General features: G+C 41.6%; 1 protein-coding gene and 1 long non-coding RNA gene across 3 annotated transcripts in view; one reads left to right on the top strand and one right to left on the bottom strand.

The window, feature by feature from the left end:
• Positions 1-13370, bottom strand: part of LOC119403989 (receptor-type tyrosine-protein phosphatase mu) — a 963694-nt gene that overhangs the window by 803657 nt on the left and 146667 nt on the right. The window lies entirely within an intron of this gene.
• Positions 1260-11609, top strand: LOC125759883 (uncharacterized). 2 transcript variants are annotated; one of them, XR_007417643.1, is made up of 5 exons: positions 1260-1659; positions 2511-2639; positions 4342-4481; positions 6815-6915; positions 11437-11609. It is a non-coding gene; the product is annotated as an uncharacterized LOC125759883 (long non-coding RNA). The 2 variants fall into 2 exon arrangements; XR_007417642.1 differs by having other exon boundaries at positions 2511-4481.

Genomic DNA, 13370 nt, shown 5'->3' with positions numbered 1-13370 from the left:
TCGTAAACGACTAGCCTTCGCGGTACTCCAAAGAGACAAAACAAATTAGATGACGTTTGTTGCCCGTTTCCACCGTCAGCTAGCGCTCACAATAACCAACTTGTATTGTAGGACAGGCGTAAAGCATCAGCATTTTTTTTTTTGCTATAGTTTTTAGTACTTGCTTTCAACGAGTACGCCTGAAGACCCCCGGGTTTATTGTTATTACAACGTATTGCGGTCAGGCTGAGAATACCAAGCAGGTTCACGCAAAGAAAACACATTATAGTGGATGCCTACAGAATGGCAGAAAACATGAGCATTTTAACACGTGATACCGATGAAACAACCCATAAATGGGATATAGGCAAGGCCTCAAAGAAGTGCAGAAATACAGAGAAGGGAGAAACGATTTTCTATACCGGTCACTCTTTTATTGTGACATCGCCGCTGGAAAGTAGGCTTCATCAACAGTCTGGCCAAGTCGTGCTCATGCCATCGCATAATTCACTCGTTCATTTGAGCCCACCAGACTTGCAAGTACAAGTGAAATAGCAGCTTTGTCCACACGTGTTAGCATACAACTCAAAAGCAAGAACAGTGAAGTTTGATATGCTAACGAGGTCACAAAGCAGAAAGAAAAACGCTGAGCTTGAAAGTACGTGTACCTGCCATCGTCGAGCAACCTGTGGAAACTGACGCCTTCGCTGGTATCGCAGCTCCTGCAGCACTATACAGTAGCACACCGACTTCCCACCATAATTGCAATATGATTACATCGGTGAATTAAAAAACTTTCATGCGTATTTTAGACAACATTAACGATAGAATTCGCAAGAAAACGGGGAGCAACAAACCAGCTGCCAACCATCGGACGATAACTGCGCATATTCTGCGCGTTATCTGCGGCACCCGAGACGCAGCGGCGCACTTTTTGCGCTTCGTCACTGGTCACAGCGACGGTTCGCTTGCTCGCTACCGCGCGCTGGCCGTCAGCGGTGAGCGACAAGGCAGAGATGTTTTCAATCACTGAACAACAAATTTACTCATTATTCAAACATTACTTTCAGTTACACAAGAAAAAGCACTTTTATGCGGCAATGATAGCTGTATTTCTCTTAAATATTGCTTTTATTACGGCGCCTCTGGCGGATTTTTTGGCGTTGCCGAGGGCAGATTTGAACGGAGCCACTATGGTTTGTTTGTTAGCTGCGACGGGGTCGATTTTTTCGCCCCCCTTCGGCGATGGCTGGAACTTGAGACTTTCCGAGGCCTGTGATCGTCGTGCCGAGTTCTGTTTGTGCGGTCGACTTTTAACGCGCTGCCTCGCATTGTGTGTATTGTGTGTTGTATTTCGTGGTTACTGACGTAAGCGCAACTATACGCGGTACCAGGCAAATAGTCACCAGATGCCGACCGTGCGACTTGAATCTCTGCGACTGCTTTGTTCGGTGTGACCGACGGACGCGATTCATAGTTTTGAAGAACACCTTCAAATGTTTCCGCACGTCAGTGAGTAGCAGCGCCGCAATCCTTTGTCGACGACGCGTTCTGTCGCCCTGGAAAATGCTTTGACGCTCGGGGACGGCCGGTAGCTCGGCGATTCCTCGCTTGGCGCACCATTGGAAACCGGCGGTCATCTAGCAGTGTACGCTGCCAGCGTATTTTTTATTGCCAGAGGTAAGTGAACGTTACGCTTCGTACATTATGAGTTATTGTTATTGTAGTACGCCTTGTCGCCGAAGAAAATCGCATAACGTGTTGGTAGTGTATGCGGTTGTAGTTGTGAGGATTCTGCTCGCGCATGACATTTGTCAAGAACGTAGTCGGTAGTGTTATAAAGTTTTGGTAATTAGCTCGCTTGCACGCACTGCTCTACGCTAATATTTGCTGAAAGGAGACAACATTTTTGTCAGGCTCACCATTGTCATGCGTTTTATGCATGTCTCTCGACAAATTACTTGGAGTAACGCCGTGAAACCGAAGCTTCAACATCCATTTCGTTCGCACGAGCTCTGAAGGAATAATCATCAGCCACCGTGTGAATCGTGAATCGGTACAGTGGGAGCAATATAGTGTATTTAGGGATGTTTTCTTTAGGCGTGCATTTTATTTGTCATTATGTAACGTGACCCTCAAAAGCGTTAGGTTAGCATTCTTGGACATTGCTTATCATCTTTCAAGCAATAGATAACATAGATTTGCTAAAAATGCAATATCTGCAGCATGACATTGTATTTTGTTCAATTGGTTTGCCCCATTTTTATCCTTTATGCACGTTCACCTAATTTGACAAGCCGTACTTTCAGCTGAATTTTCAATTGCTTTTAGCACTATATGTGCGTCCGTGTATTGAAGTCCCACCTCTCATCGCATAATAATAGCTTGTGAAGAACGACGCTTGTCTTGAATTAGCCATTTATCAGAGCTCTTCCTCCCTCCTCAAAGGGCAAGGTGCTGCTGGCACACCTGGTTCGGCTTTTCTTAACCTTTTTTTTTTTAATGCTGAATTTTTTTGCAACGTACTGCAGGTAGCAAACAGCAGTGCCTCGACAAACAGTGGAGTGCTGACCATGCAGTCCAGAAGGTGGCTGAGGCAAGTATGCTATAGGAGGTGCTTATTCAGGCAGAAGAAATAAGCATCTGTAGCCAACGTAAAGGTAATGTACAAAGTTCCATTTAATGAAGAAGAATCTTGTTTTGAGCTAGTCATGTCGAAGGGAAACAATGAGCGCTAGATAAATGAGATGGAAATGCAGAGTAACAATGTTATGTATGCCAGCAACCAACTTAAGTTTATTCATGCAAAAGGGTTATTTCCAACTGGTTCATTTAGGGGAAGAGCCCACGGTTTCCACGAATGGGCATACCTGGTAGCCGTTGCACAACCTGTTACTGTGTTTTCGCACTCATTATTATGTGCCACTTACTCTTGTGACGTTCCACCAAGGTGAAATTACTTCACATAAACAGCAGCGAGAAGGCTCTTGCTAGCCAGTTCAATTAAGACAGCGTTACCGTAGCTTTTAGTTCCAGTAAACCAGCTAAGCTGTATAGAAGAGCGTACTTCATGTTTGTCACCATGGACAGTGCATTTTGCCTGGGATCATGGCTTAGTTTTGCAAAGGAAAATGTTGCCTTTCTGTAAAACGTGGTACTGGGAAATGGCATTGTGCCAAAAATATTAAGGTTTATGACTTCTTGCAGCACGCATTGTTGTACAGGGATGTTAGCATTTTCATAAATGCAATGCATGGTGCTTGAAGAATATAGCGGCCCACTTTAAAATTTATAACTTCATGATTTCAGTATCTGGGACGGACTTTACTGTATACGATTTGTTTCTGGAAAGCTTCAACCTATCTTGCAATTCTTCAAGGCCAATACTGAATTTGCTGTGTACATTTGGCTGCACATTCTCATCACTTATGCTAAACAACAGGCTTGAGTGATGTGTGGAATTCCTGTCAATCAATTTTATTGATTACCTCGGACGATCTACTCTGCTTCCCACAGTTATTGGGTGCTTTGTGTGCATGTGCTATGCATGCTAGAAATGAAAACAGGGAATGCAGCTGGCAGCATCAACGAGTACAATGCCCATAGGCTATTATGAGGTGCGAAATGTTGCCACTGCTAGAATTTACATTATGTGTGCATGGTACAGCTGATTGTGTAATTTAGCACTTTCCAGCTACGCAGTTGGAGCAGATGTCGATCATGTTTATTGTGGTATGGCACGGCCACCAAGTTCGTGCATTCTGCATACCAGGAAACCTGACACGAAGCAACGTATTGCTGTGATGGCAGCTAAGTGAGAACGAATGAGTTTGTCTTCTCTGTACATTTGTCAATATCATTACACAGGCTTGTTAAGTGCATTCAAGCGGCTTTAGCAATGCACTTGCAGCTACAGAGCCAGTAAAGGCAGCCAATTTCATCATCAGAGTTCACTCTGCAAATCCCACTTTCCATAAAGGGCATTGTTTTGTGATAGCTTAAGGTCAAAACTTGCTCAATTAAACACTTCTTGGTGTCTGACATTACATGAATTATGATAATTGTTATATCTCATGTGAAATTATGCCATTGTTTTTTTTCATATTCTTACTTTGCATACACACTTTACGACTGCACCCTCCCCAACCGAATCTTTACTAGTGCTACATTCTGTTATGGGTGAAAACAATTATTGAACTAAAAACCAGGCCAAGGAAAGCAGTATGATGCCCTGTAATGTAGGAGGATGCCGCTATTGCAGTGTTTAGTCTAGAGCTGAATTTAATGAGAAAGGGCAGCAATGTAGGTCATCTGTGGATATTTGCAGACCATAATTGTGTTGTGGTCATTTTGTTATCGCAGGAAGCATCTTCAAAAAGCAGTGCTACAAGGATGTGAGCAGCAGTTTCCCTTCAACGAACGGGTCAAATTCATGGAAGCCACGTGCCTGCTGCTTCTGGCCTACACAAACATGCAGCCACCATAGTAAAGTTCTTGCAAAGGTGTGAGACATCCCTATGCTGCATGGATTGAGCATGTTAATTGCCTGTTTTTTATAGCTTATAGTAATATGTCTACAAGTGTACTTCCTTCTAGTGTATATTTACATTCTCTTAACGGGCCAGTCAGCAAGCTCCGACTTCTTTTTTTTACACCTCCCAAACAAGCTCGCTAATTCGTACAGAGGGCCGCAGGAATCACATTGTCCGAATGTCAGACACTCCACTTCTAAAAACAATAACCGCACCTCCTCTTCAGCGCTTTACCAGTCCTCTTTGCTAGCGAAGTGGTGTAATGTTGCCTATGAGCAACATTAAGTAACGCTGACTGTTGAATAGTCCTCTGCAATACGAAACGGCATTTTGGCTTTGTGATGACGCAGTATCTGTGGTTGTCACAAGAGTTGCGAATTGGTTTATCTCGCCAGTGCTTTTACTGTGCTTCCTCACCGCACCGCTCTGGCACAGTGGCACATCGAGGAAGCCCCTCTTCAGGACGGTCAGGCTGAGCGAGAAACTGAAACCAGCTGGAATGTTCGTTCTATCCCCTGTGGCTTCATTATTACACCACTTAATGAAAAAATTCATGTGACAACATGTTCACGTTGTGCAAGCGTGCAGTTGTCACAAATTTTAGACTCCGGGGTTGTTTAGGGGCCCTTTAGCCTTAAATTATGAATGGTAAATTCACACGTCACGTGGTTTTCATGCTTTATTTTTTGCAATGCTGATTTTTAAAATAGCATGTCAGCTTCTGTGAGTGGTAATTTATACATTTATCATACAAAACATCCTGCTATATTCAACAAGTGTTATTATAGATTTTTCATGGCACCAGAGCCACCTGCTTTTTGCCATGTGGCAGCTACATGGAAGTTCATTGCTATGCTGCTTTGTTTAACTTTAATCTTTTCAATCAATGCGTTTCACAGTCCAGGGTGTTTGGTGTATTTGCATCTTGATGTGTTTAATATCATACAAGTGATGGATTTTTTCTGTCTTCTAGTGTTTACTTTACAGCTATTTAACTGTGGTTTTCAGGGGCATATCTAGACAGAAACATCAATTCTGCTAAGCTTTGGTTCGAAAAGAGACGCTGAACAGGAGTTCCTTAGGTGCATGCCCTGAGCACCAGCCCTTTGGATTACAGAAATATCTAAACTGCATAATGTCTGCAGCTCCTTGCTTAATTGCATGTCTTTCTTCAACCTACAGCTCTTTCCATAATCCTTAACATTAACCTACATTACCAAGTGAACATCCCCCGCTGCAATACAGTGGTTATAATGGTCAGCTGCTGATCTGAACTGTGCGGGTTCGATCCTTGATGGAGTGGTTGCACTTTTGGTGGAGGTGCAAATCCTAGAGGTTCCTGTGCTTTTAATTTCACGTTTACATACAGAACCCCATTGTTATTATTACATCAGCAAGTGGACAGAGTGGTAATTCTAGATTGTATACATATTTAGTATAACAGACAGCTGAGCTGGTTGGTAGGTATTCATGTTAAAAAGGCAGGGCATGCAAACATGGACACAAGAGAGAAACCAAGACACCACTAATGCCAACTGGAAAGGTGGACAGTGGCACAAAATAAAGTAGACACAGAAACTTATCTGTGCATGCCCAGGCAAGAGGCGATACCTATCAATCTGGCACGCGCGATAGTCTACGTGAGAGATAACTGCTCAAGCATTTGATTTCTTCTTTATGCTAGTTAATCGACGGTTGGCTCTCTTGTGCACTGCCATTATCGATATGCCAGGCCTCGACAATTGGACGCATTTCTTCATTCATGTGCTTGTACAAAACTGCATTCATCGAATTTTGGCGTGCATTTACGCTCTCAGCAATGTAAAGGTAGATTAGGTGATGAGCCTCCAGTTAGTGATCTCAGCGTTTTAGGTGTCTTGACTCTCTTGTGTCCATGTTTGCTTGCCCCATCTTTTTAACATGTATTCATATAGTGCGTAAGAGAAATAGGTTATCTAGTGAGTTATTTGGAAAGTAAGTTTAGGGCGAACACCAATATAGCAGTGTAAATTAAATTTAAGCGATGAATGCATCGGGCTGGATTAGGAAACAATATAATGGCGAAATATAGCCGTTTGCTCTTTGCTTATACTTGTCTCAGTTTCTTGTCTCATATGCTTTGACAATGACCAGGTGTCGTGTTGGATGCTACCTATTGGTTATGAGCTATACATAGACAAAGCAGAGGCTGTTTGGATGCTTTCTAAACAGCTACCTCATGGGGAGAGAAAAGTTCATTTGGGTTATGTGAGGCATTTAAAAAAAAAGTCGACTTGTTTCTGATGTTTTTGTTTTCCTGGCAGACATTCTACACGAACTTGCCCAAAGGCGGAAGGAAGGCACGCACAGATGGACGCACAGAAATCATGGGGCTGCCGTAGAAGCTGTGAATGAGCATTAACCTGTGAGTATGTGTCTTAAACATTTTGCTGAAGCCTTTTATTTTGGCTGAACATTCTTATCGATGCTTTGTATTCCCTGATTTGTAGTGCAATATTGTTACACCCTGTTGCTTTCACAACAGAGCTCTTTAGTCTGGTACAAGGCCCAAAATGTTCGACCTAGATGACCAAATTGCAGCAGCTAGTTGTTTCCACAATTAATGCATTAGTGTAAAAAACGCAATAGACGGAGCACCAGAAAAAGGAAGACACAAACAGTGCTGTGCTCGTGTGCTCAGTCTTCTGCACTGCTTTGTTTACGCTCTGTCATACCAACACACACAAGCATCCATTTTAGCTTATGTAGTAGTCCAGCTCATACACTTGGTAACATTCTCCAACGGCAGGATTACCGGATATCTGGCTTGTGAAGTCAATCTAAAGTGCATGCCTGTTCGTGTAGACTTGTGTGCATCCACCATTGAGATGGAAATGCAGCTGTGTTTTAATATTTTAGCCAGTATAGCTCGTGAATGGAATTTGGAGCTGTGACAGCAACACTTTTATAGGGGGTGAGTTACTAAATTATTGTAGACTTGTGTGCATCCACCATTGTGATGGAAATTCAGCTGTGTTTTAATATTTTAGCCAGTATAGCTCGTGAATGGAATTTGGAGCTGTGACAGCAACACTTTTAGAGGGGGCGAGTTACTAAATTATTGTGTATTTCTCGATGTTTGCATGTTATAAAAACATAGCTGGTTAAAATTAGTCCAGATTTTACGCTATTTCTTAACATATGACCTTCCGCACTGTTCGAAGGCATTGAACCATATGAAATGCTTTGTGCCTTTGTGTGTGTGCCGAAGGTTAGGAGTCATTATACTAGAGATAGATAAAAATAGGTCAGAGGTTAAAGTAAATTTTTCGCAATCAACTTCTTGTGGGCAGTTATTCAGAGCAGGGTTTTGAAGTAATTTAGCAATACAAGCAGATTAGTGCTTCATTTTAGTGTCTGACAGTGCACACTGTTTTATTTTAGTACCTATTTGGGTCATTTCACGCCAGTGTGCCAGGTCGTTTTTTGACCATTTCCAATAATTTGTAAAACTGGTGCTGTTATGTTTCAGTGTGGGAAGTAGTCATTCAAGCGTTATTTTCGGGGAAAGAATTGCATGATGCAGCAAAGACCTTTCAAACTTCGCATGCAGAAATGAAGCTGTGTCAGGCAAATTAATTGACACATGGTTATTGCGTCGAGCTATTACTACAAAGCATTTGTTTCTTTAACATAGTCACCAATCTTTCATGACTATGATAGTCGAATTTATTTTGATTTCAATTTATGCTATTTGCAGTCGTGAGGAAACATTGCAAAATGCACCATTTTTAAGTATATTGTAAAAAAGACTGAATGTTTCATGTGAAATATGTTCACAGTATGCGTTCAGTGCATATACCAAGGGTTGAAAATGCTGCTGGCAAAAAGAAGCAAAAATGTCTTCAAATTGGCACTTGGAAGAAGTAGTGTTTGAACCCATGTTGCGGGCTCTCTTTCACTGTGTAGCAATCCCAGCTAAAATGTTGCCTACACAACATAGTGTGCTTTCCTCGTGCGATAATTTAGACAAAGTTTTTAAGGTGTAATATTATCTTCAAGCGAAAAATAATTTTTTCAAATGAAAAATAACAAGGCTGTGGGAAGTTTCTTGGAGCTTTGCCTTCACTGCACAGCACATCATTGTTCTTGCATGGTATTTCAGACAGAAGTATTGCTTAAATCTGCAACATTTAGACTTGCACTATATGAGCACAGGGGCACCCGCGTGAATCCTGTGCCAATGTGCTGTGCAGCGAAGGTCAAGGAACGAGACTCTGTGCAGGAATCACTTCAGTAAATTTTTCCTTGCTTACAACCAAGCAGTATATATTTTTTTTTAATGGAATATAAATTGCCAGCAAAGTATACCACACAATAATGTCTTGGCGACATTTCTGTTTGGAATGCTACATAGCAAAAGCTAAGCTGCAATATGGGTCAAAGCTATTTTTTCCGACTGTTACAGTTTGGGTGGAACGTTTCTGATTATTTTGTTTTTATAGTAGTTTTATGACAAAGTGGATATCTATTTACTTATTTATTTATTACTTGACAATACTGCTGACACCAGTAAGCAGTATTGCAAAGTGGGCTACAGTGATAAGTTACACATTAAATGATCTTGCTAAGCAAAAACAGGAGCATAACATATACAAAACACAAGATAAACCAAGAACATCTATACAACCGTCTTAAGGAAAATGATAAGGGAACAGCACAAAATACAAAGGCAATGAACTTTGGAAATCAACCTTCGGTATTCCATACGAAAGAATTAGTCTTTCTTCTGATAAATGTTAACATTAGAACTTCAGCATTTTGCAGTGTTTCCTTATGGCTGAAAAAATGTAACTTGAAATGCAAATTAGTAAACTATTTTAGCCATGAAACACTGCCACCTTCAGATTAAAGAAAGAAATATTCTGCATTAAAACGGGAACAAACAGCGCTGGGCACGGGACGAAGAAAGAACAATAGACGAGGGTGCTGTCGCCTTCGTCTACCTTTTTTTTCCGTCCCGTGCCCAGCGCTGTTTGTTCCCGTTGTAATCATGTACTAACCAGCCCATTTAGGTGCTATCCTGAAATATTTTGCTCTAATTGCTCAAAGCAATAACTTTGTATAAGTTATCTTGCATGATGCAGTTTCACATCTGTAGATGGATGGATGCTATGTGTGTTCCCTTTAAAGCGAAGCATTGACATGCAAGTGGCCAAGCTCAATTTTTGAATTGGCTTAATGCCTTTCCTACCTGAATTAAATTTCTTTCCTTAAAAAAACTTATAATAGGTAGCTTATTTTTCGGCATTGTACAAAAGACCCTGCAAGTTTGTTTTTGGCTGTTCTCGCTGCTTTTCCACTACCAATCCTCCATCTGTCTTTTACTGATTTCTCTTGTGGATGTGTTCATCTTTATCAAGCTTTCTCTAAGCCTAGGGCTTCATGAGAGCTAGTTCCCAACACGTACATGGGTGGACATTTTTACATTTATTTAAAAGGCGGTCCGTCATTTCCATATCTCTCTCACAATCAGTGCATGTGACGCCTACTTACTGGATCTCACTTTATGACTGCATATTCTAAGACAAGATTAACTCGCTTCAGACATTGCACTAGCTTATCATATGCTTCCCTCCTTACTTCGTCCTTATTCTTGCGATAGTTACTCAGAGCTTTTCATTTTTAGTATTTGCTATCCATTAAATCATCTCCACCTCTCTGACATTGCACCTAACGCTTATCGTGCATAAAGTTTAATGCATGCTCTCAGCATCACGAAATTTCGTCCTGGAAATTAGCACTTGACTACAGGTATGATCTTTTTAGCAGCATGATCTTTTTCAACAGCAAAGGAGTTCGTTAAAAAACCACCTTTTATACTTAAAATGGGGATGACTAATTCCATACCTCGTTTATTAAAGTTAACCTCTTTCAATTTCCTTACGCTTGTTCTTTGTGTTGTGCTTGCCTCATGGTTTGCAGTCTTTATGGATCTGGTATATTTAAAGAGTTGAATAGCCGGTCACCTGCTTATGACACTGCAGCTTAAGTATTGCACCCACTATCATTGCCATAGTAGCATTTGGTACAGTAGAGGTTTGTAATGAATGTAACGAGATGTGCAGCTCATGAAATAATTGTTGAACAACGAATGTTGTTGGAGCTAGTGATTCAACAAGAGGACTCCTCTTCAGAGGGGCAACGAATTGCATCAAGGTTGCTGCAACAACTTAGACACATCAATTTGTTGAAACACTGGCTCCAACAACACGCTTTGTTCAATGGTTTGACATTTATTCAGGCCGCCATCTTCAGCTCAACTTTTGTCGCTTTAAGATGTACAGGATATACAACTGTCATGTTTTCTGATAGAATTCAAGAGCTATTGACAGCAAGCCTTGCTTCTCAATTTAATTCTCATCCTTTACGTTTACGCTTTAATCTTTGTCATCTTCAGCCTTATTATATGTGCACTGCAGCAGTAGCCCTTCGCAGTGGTCTACAATTTGCCTCGTCTTGTGCGAGCCGATTCCATTTCATACATGCGCAATTCTTCATTTCTTCACCCACATAACTCTCGGCTTTCTCGGCAGCATTAAGTACGAAAATTGTAACTGTTAAGACTTTTGCTTCAACATCATGACAATAATTGAATAGAATTGGTAATGCGCGTAAATAAATACTCTTGCAGTTAGAACGTAGTGTGTTTAACCCTGAGTTCTTGTGTACTATAGCAATAAGTCTTCGTGAAATCATGCTGCTTGTTCTTCATATAATTAGAACGAGTCCAGAAATATCTGCAAAATACCGTTTCTGCTTTTTTGATTTCTGAAACAGTGATGCTAAGGGAGGCCATGTGCACATGCACCATGGCAATGTTTAAATGTGTATAAATTCTGAACATTGCTGTTGCTCTAGGTGTTTTCTTTCACTTCCTTTTCAGACGTACAGAAAGGAGCGAAGTGGAGCTGTCCATGGGCCGTGCACACAGTTTCATAAGCAGGCTTGCAACACTTTTGACAAATATGTTCCTGAATACATCTGCCAAAGTGGCATTTAAAGAAGCATGTAGTAGTGTACTTCACTGTTTATTTGGCATGAAGCAGCAGGTATGCTTCCGTCATCAGCAAGTTCACACAGTATAGTGCATCTACACATGGCATGCTACCCCCACATCTACCAGCTCGGGATGTGTAGCTTGATTGTAAAATGTTTACTTTGACTTAACACAACAATTATTAACAAAATGACATGAAAGTTTTGCCACCTATGCAGGCGACATTCTCAGTATACGCTGCCAAATATAAGCGGAGTTTGACCAGTCCATTAGTCGCACATTTCCTTGTAAACATCTCGTAGAGGGCTGCTGTTGTTGTTGCAAGCCAATGCGCCGTGATGAATGAACCATGATTCCAAGATTTTTCTTTTCCTCCGACCTTTGTACACGAGGTAGCATCGTCGAATTGATTAGGTCAAAGTTATGCCTTGTCATTCAGCAGCGTTCAACAAGCTCCGTCTTAGAACATGTTGCATGGGTGGTTTTCGCAACATCCTCTTTGTGTTCTTTAACCTTCGATTACCTTCTTCAACCCATTTCGCCTATGCAAGTTGTGTCGCAATCCCCACATTGTACTTCGTAGATGATCCCGCTCTAATCTTCGGCGGTGTTTGTGTATACCTTGTCCTTAGGACATGTGTTCACAAAGCCCAAAGACTGCACACCTGCGGATGATTAGAGCAGGGTATTCTACAGAGTACGTTGTGGGGTTCATGACACCACTTACATCGGCGAATTGGGCAGGAAAATGCCAAAGACGTTCAAAGAACACAAAGTGGGAATGTTGCTAAAGCCACCCATGGAGCGCATTTTAAGACAGCTTGTTGAATACTGCAAGACGACAGGTTATAGCTTCGACCTTAACAATGCGACGATGCTGGCTCAGGAACGAAGGTGGAGGAAAACTATTGGAATTATGGTTCATGCGTCATGAAGCATCTGCTTGAAACAACAACCACAGACCCATACCGAACGTGTACGTGGACGTATGTGGCTAGTGGACTGGTCGACCTCCGCTCACTTGTTGCCAGCGTATACCGAGACTGCCACCTGCATAGGTGGCAAAGCTTCTATGGGATTTTATGGTGCAGTTGTGGTACAAAACAGTTATTTTGCATTAAGGCAAATGTGCCGTATTATATTGGACAGTACGGGCAGACCAGTCTTTAGTATCTTAACGTAGGAGGCACGTAAAAAGACCTTCTTTGAAGGAAATTGTTTTATTCTGGTCACGGAACAGTGCTCTGATTCAAACAAAGCGACGGAGTGCTTTGTTTTATCTGTGGTAACGAAAGCACTTCGTAAGAAGACTCCTTTTTAGAGAAATCGTTTAATTCGGATCGCGGAAAAGTGCTCGGCACCGCTATACCTTCAGCTTTGTCCGTGTTTAGGGGCCAGATTTTTTGCAGTGTACCTATTTTTGTAAATATCAAATAACGAAACAGTCGCCACAGAACCAAGGGAGTGACGTGTAAATCATGTCGTTCTCATAAAATGCATGTCATGATTTTCAAGTTATGATCCGTCATTTATGTTCTTCATACAGTCATGTCATGCCACAACAATTTTGGCATGCATACCATTAACGAAACGACCACACGAGCAATGAGGCGTAGACGGCTAGATAGATAGGTAAATAGATCTGCTCAAAGTCGCAGAAGTGTTTAAGAAATGCTTCTCATTTAAAAGTCCTTAAACTCGGATAGCAATGATGAGTGATGCATGTTTTGGAACTCCTGTGAATCTAACTCATGCTTCACACGACCAGTCAATCGACCCACGAGTGCGCCCTGATAAAGTTGTTGCCACGATATAATTTT

The sequence above is a fragment of the Rhipicephalus sanguineus genome, chromosome 9, assembly GCF_013339695.2.
Source record: "Rhipicephalus sanguineus isolate Rsan-2018 chromosome 9, BIME_Rsan_1.4, whole genome shotgun sequence".
Lineage (NCBI taxonomy): Eukaryota > Metazoa > Arthropoda > Arachnida > Ixodida > Ixodidae > Rhipicephalus > Rhipicephalus sanguineus.
Note: the sequence above shows the minus strand (reverse complement) of the source record. Positions and strands in the feature narration are given on the sequence as shown.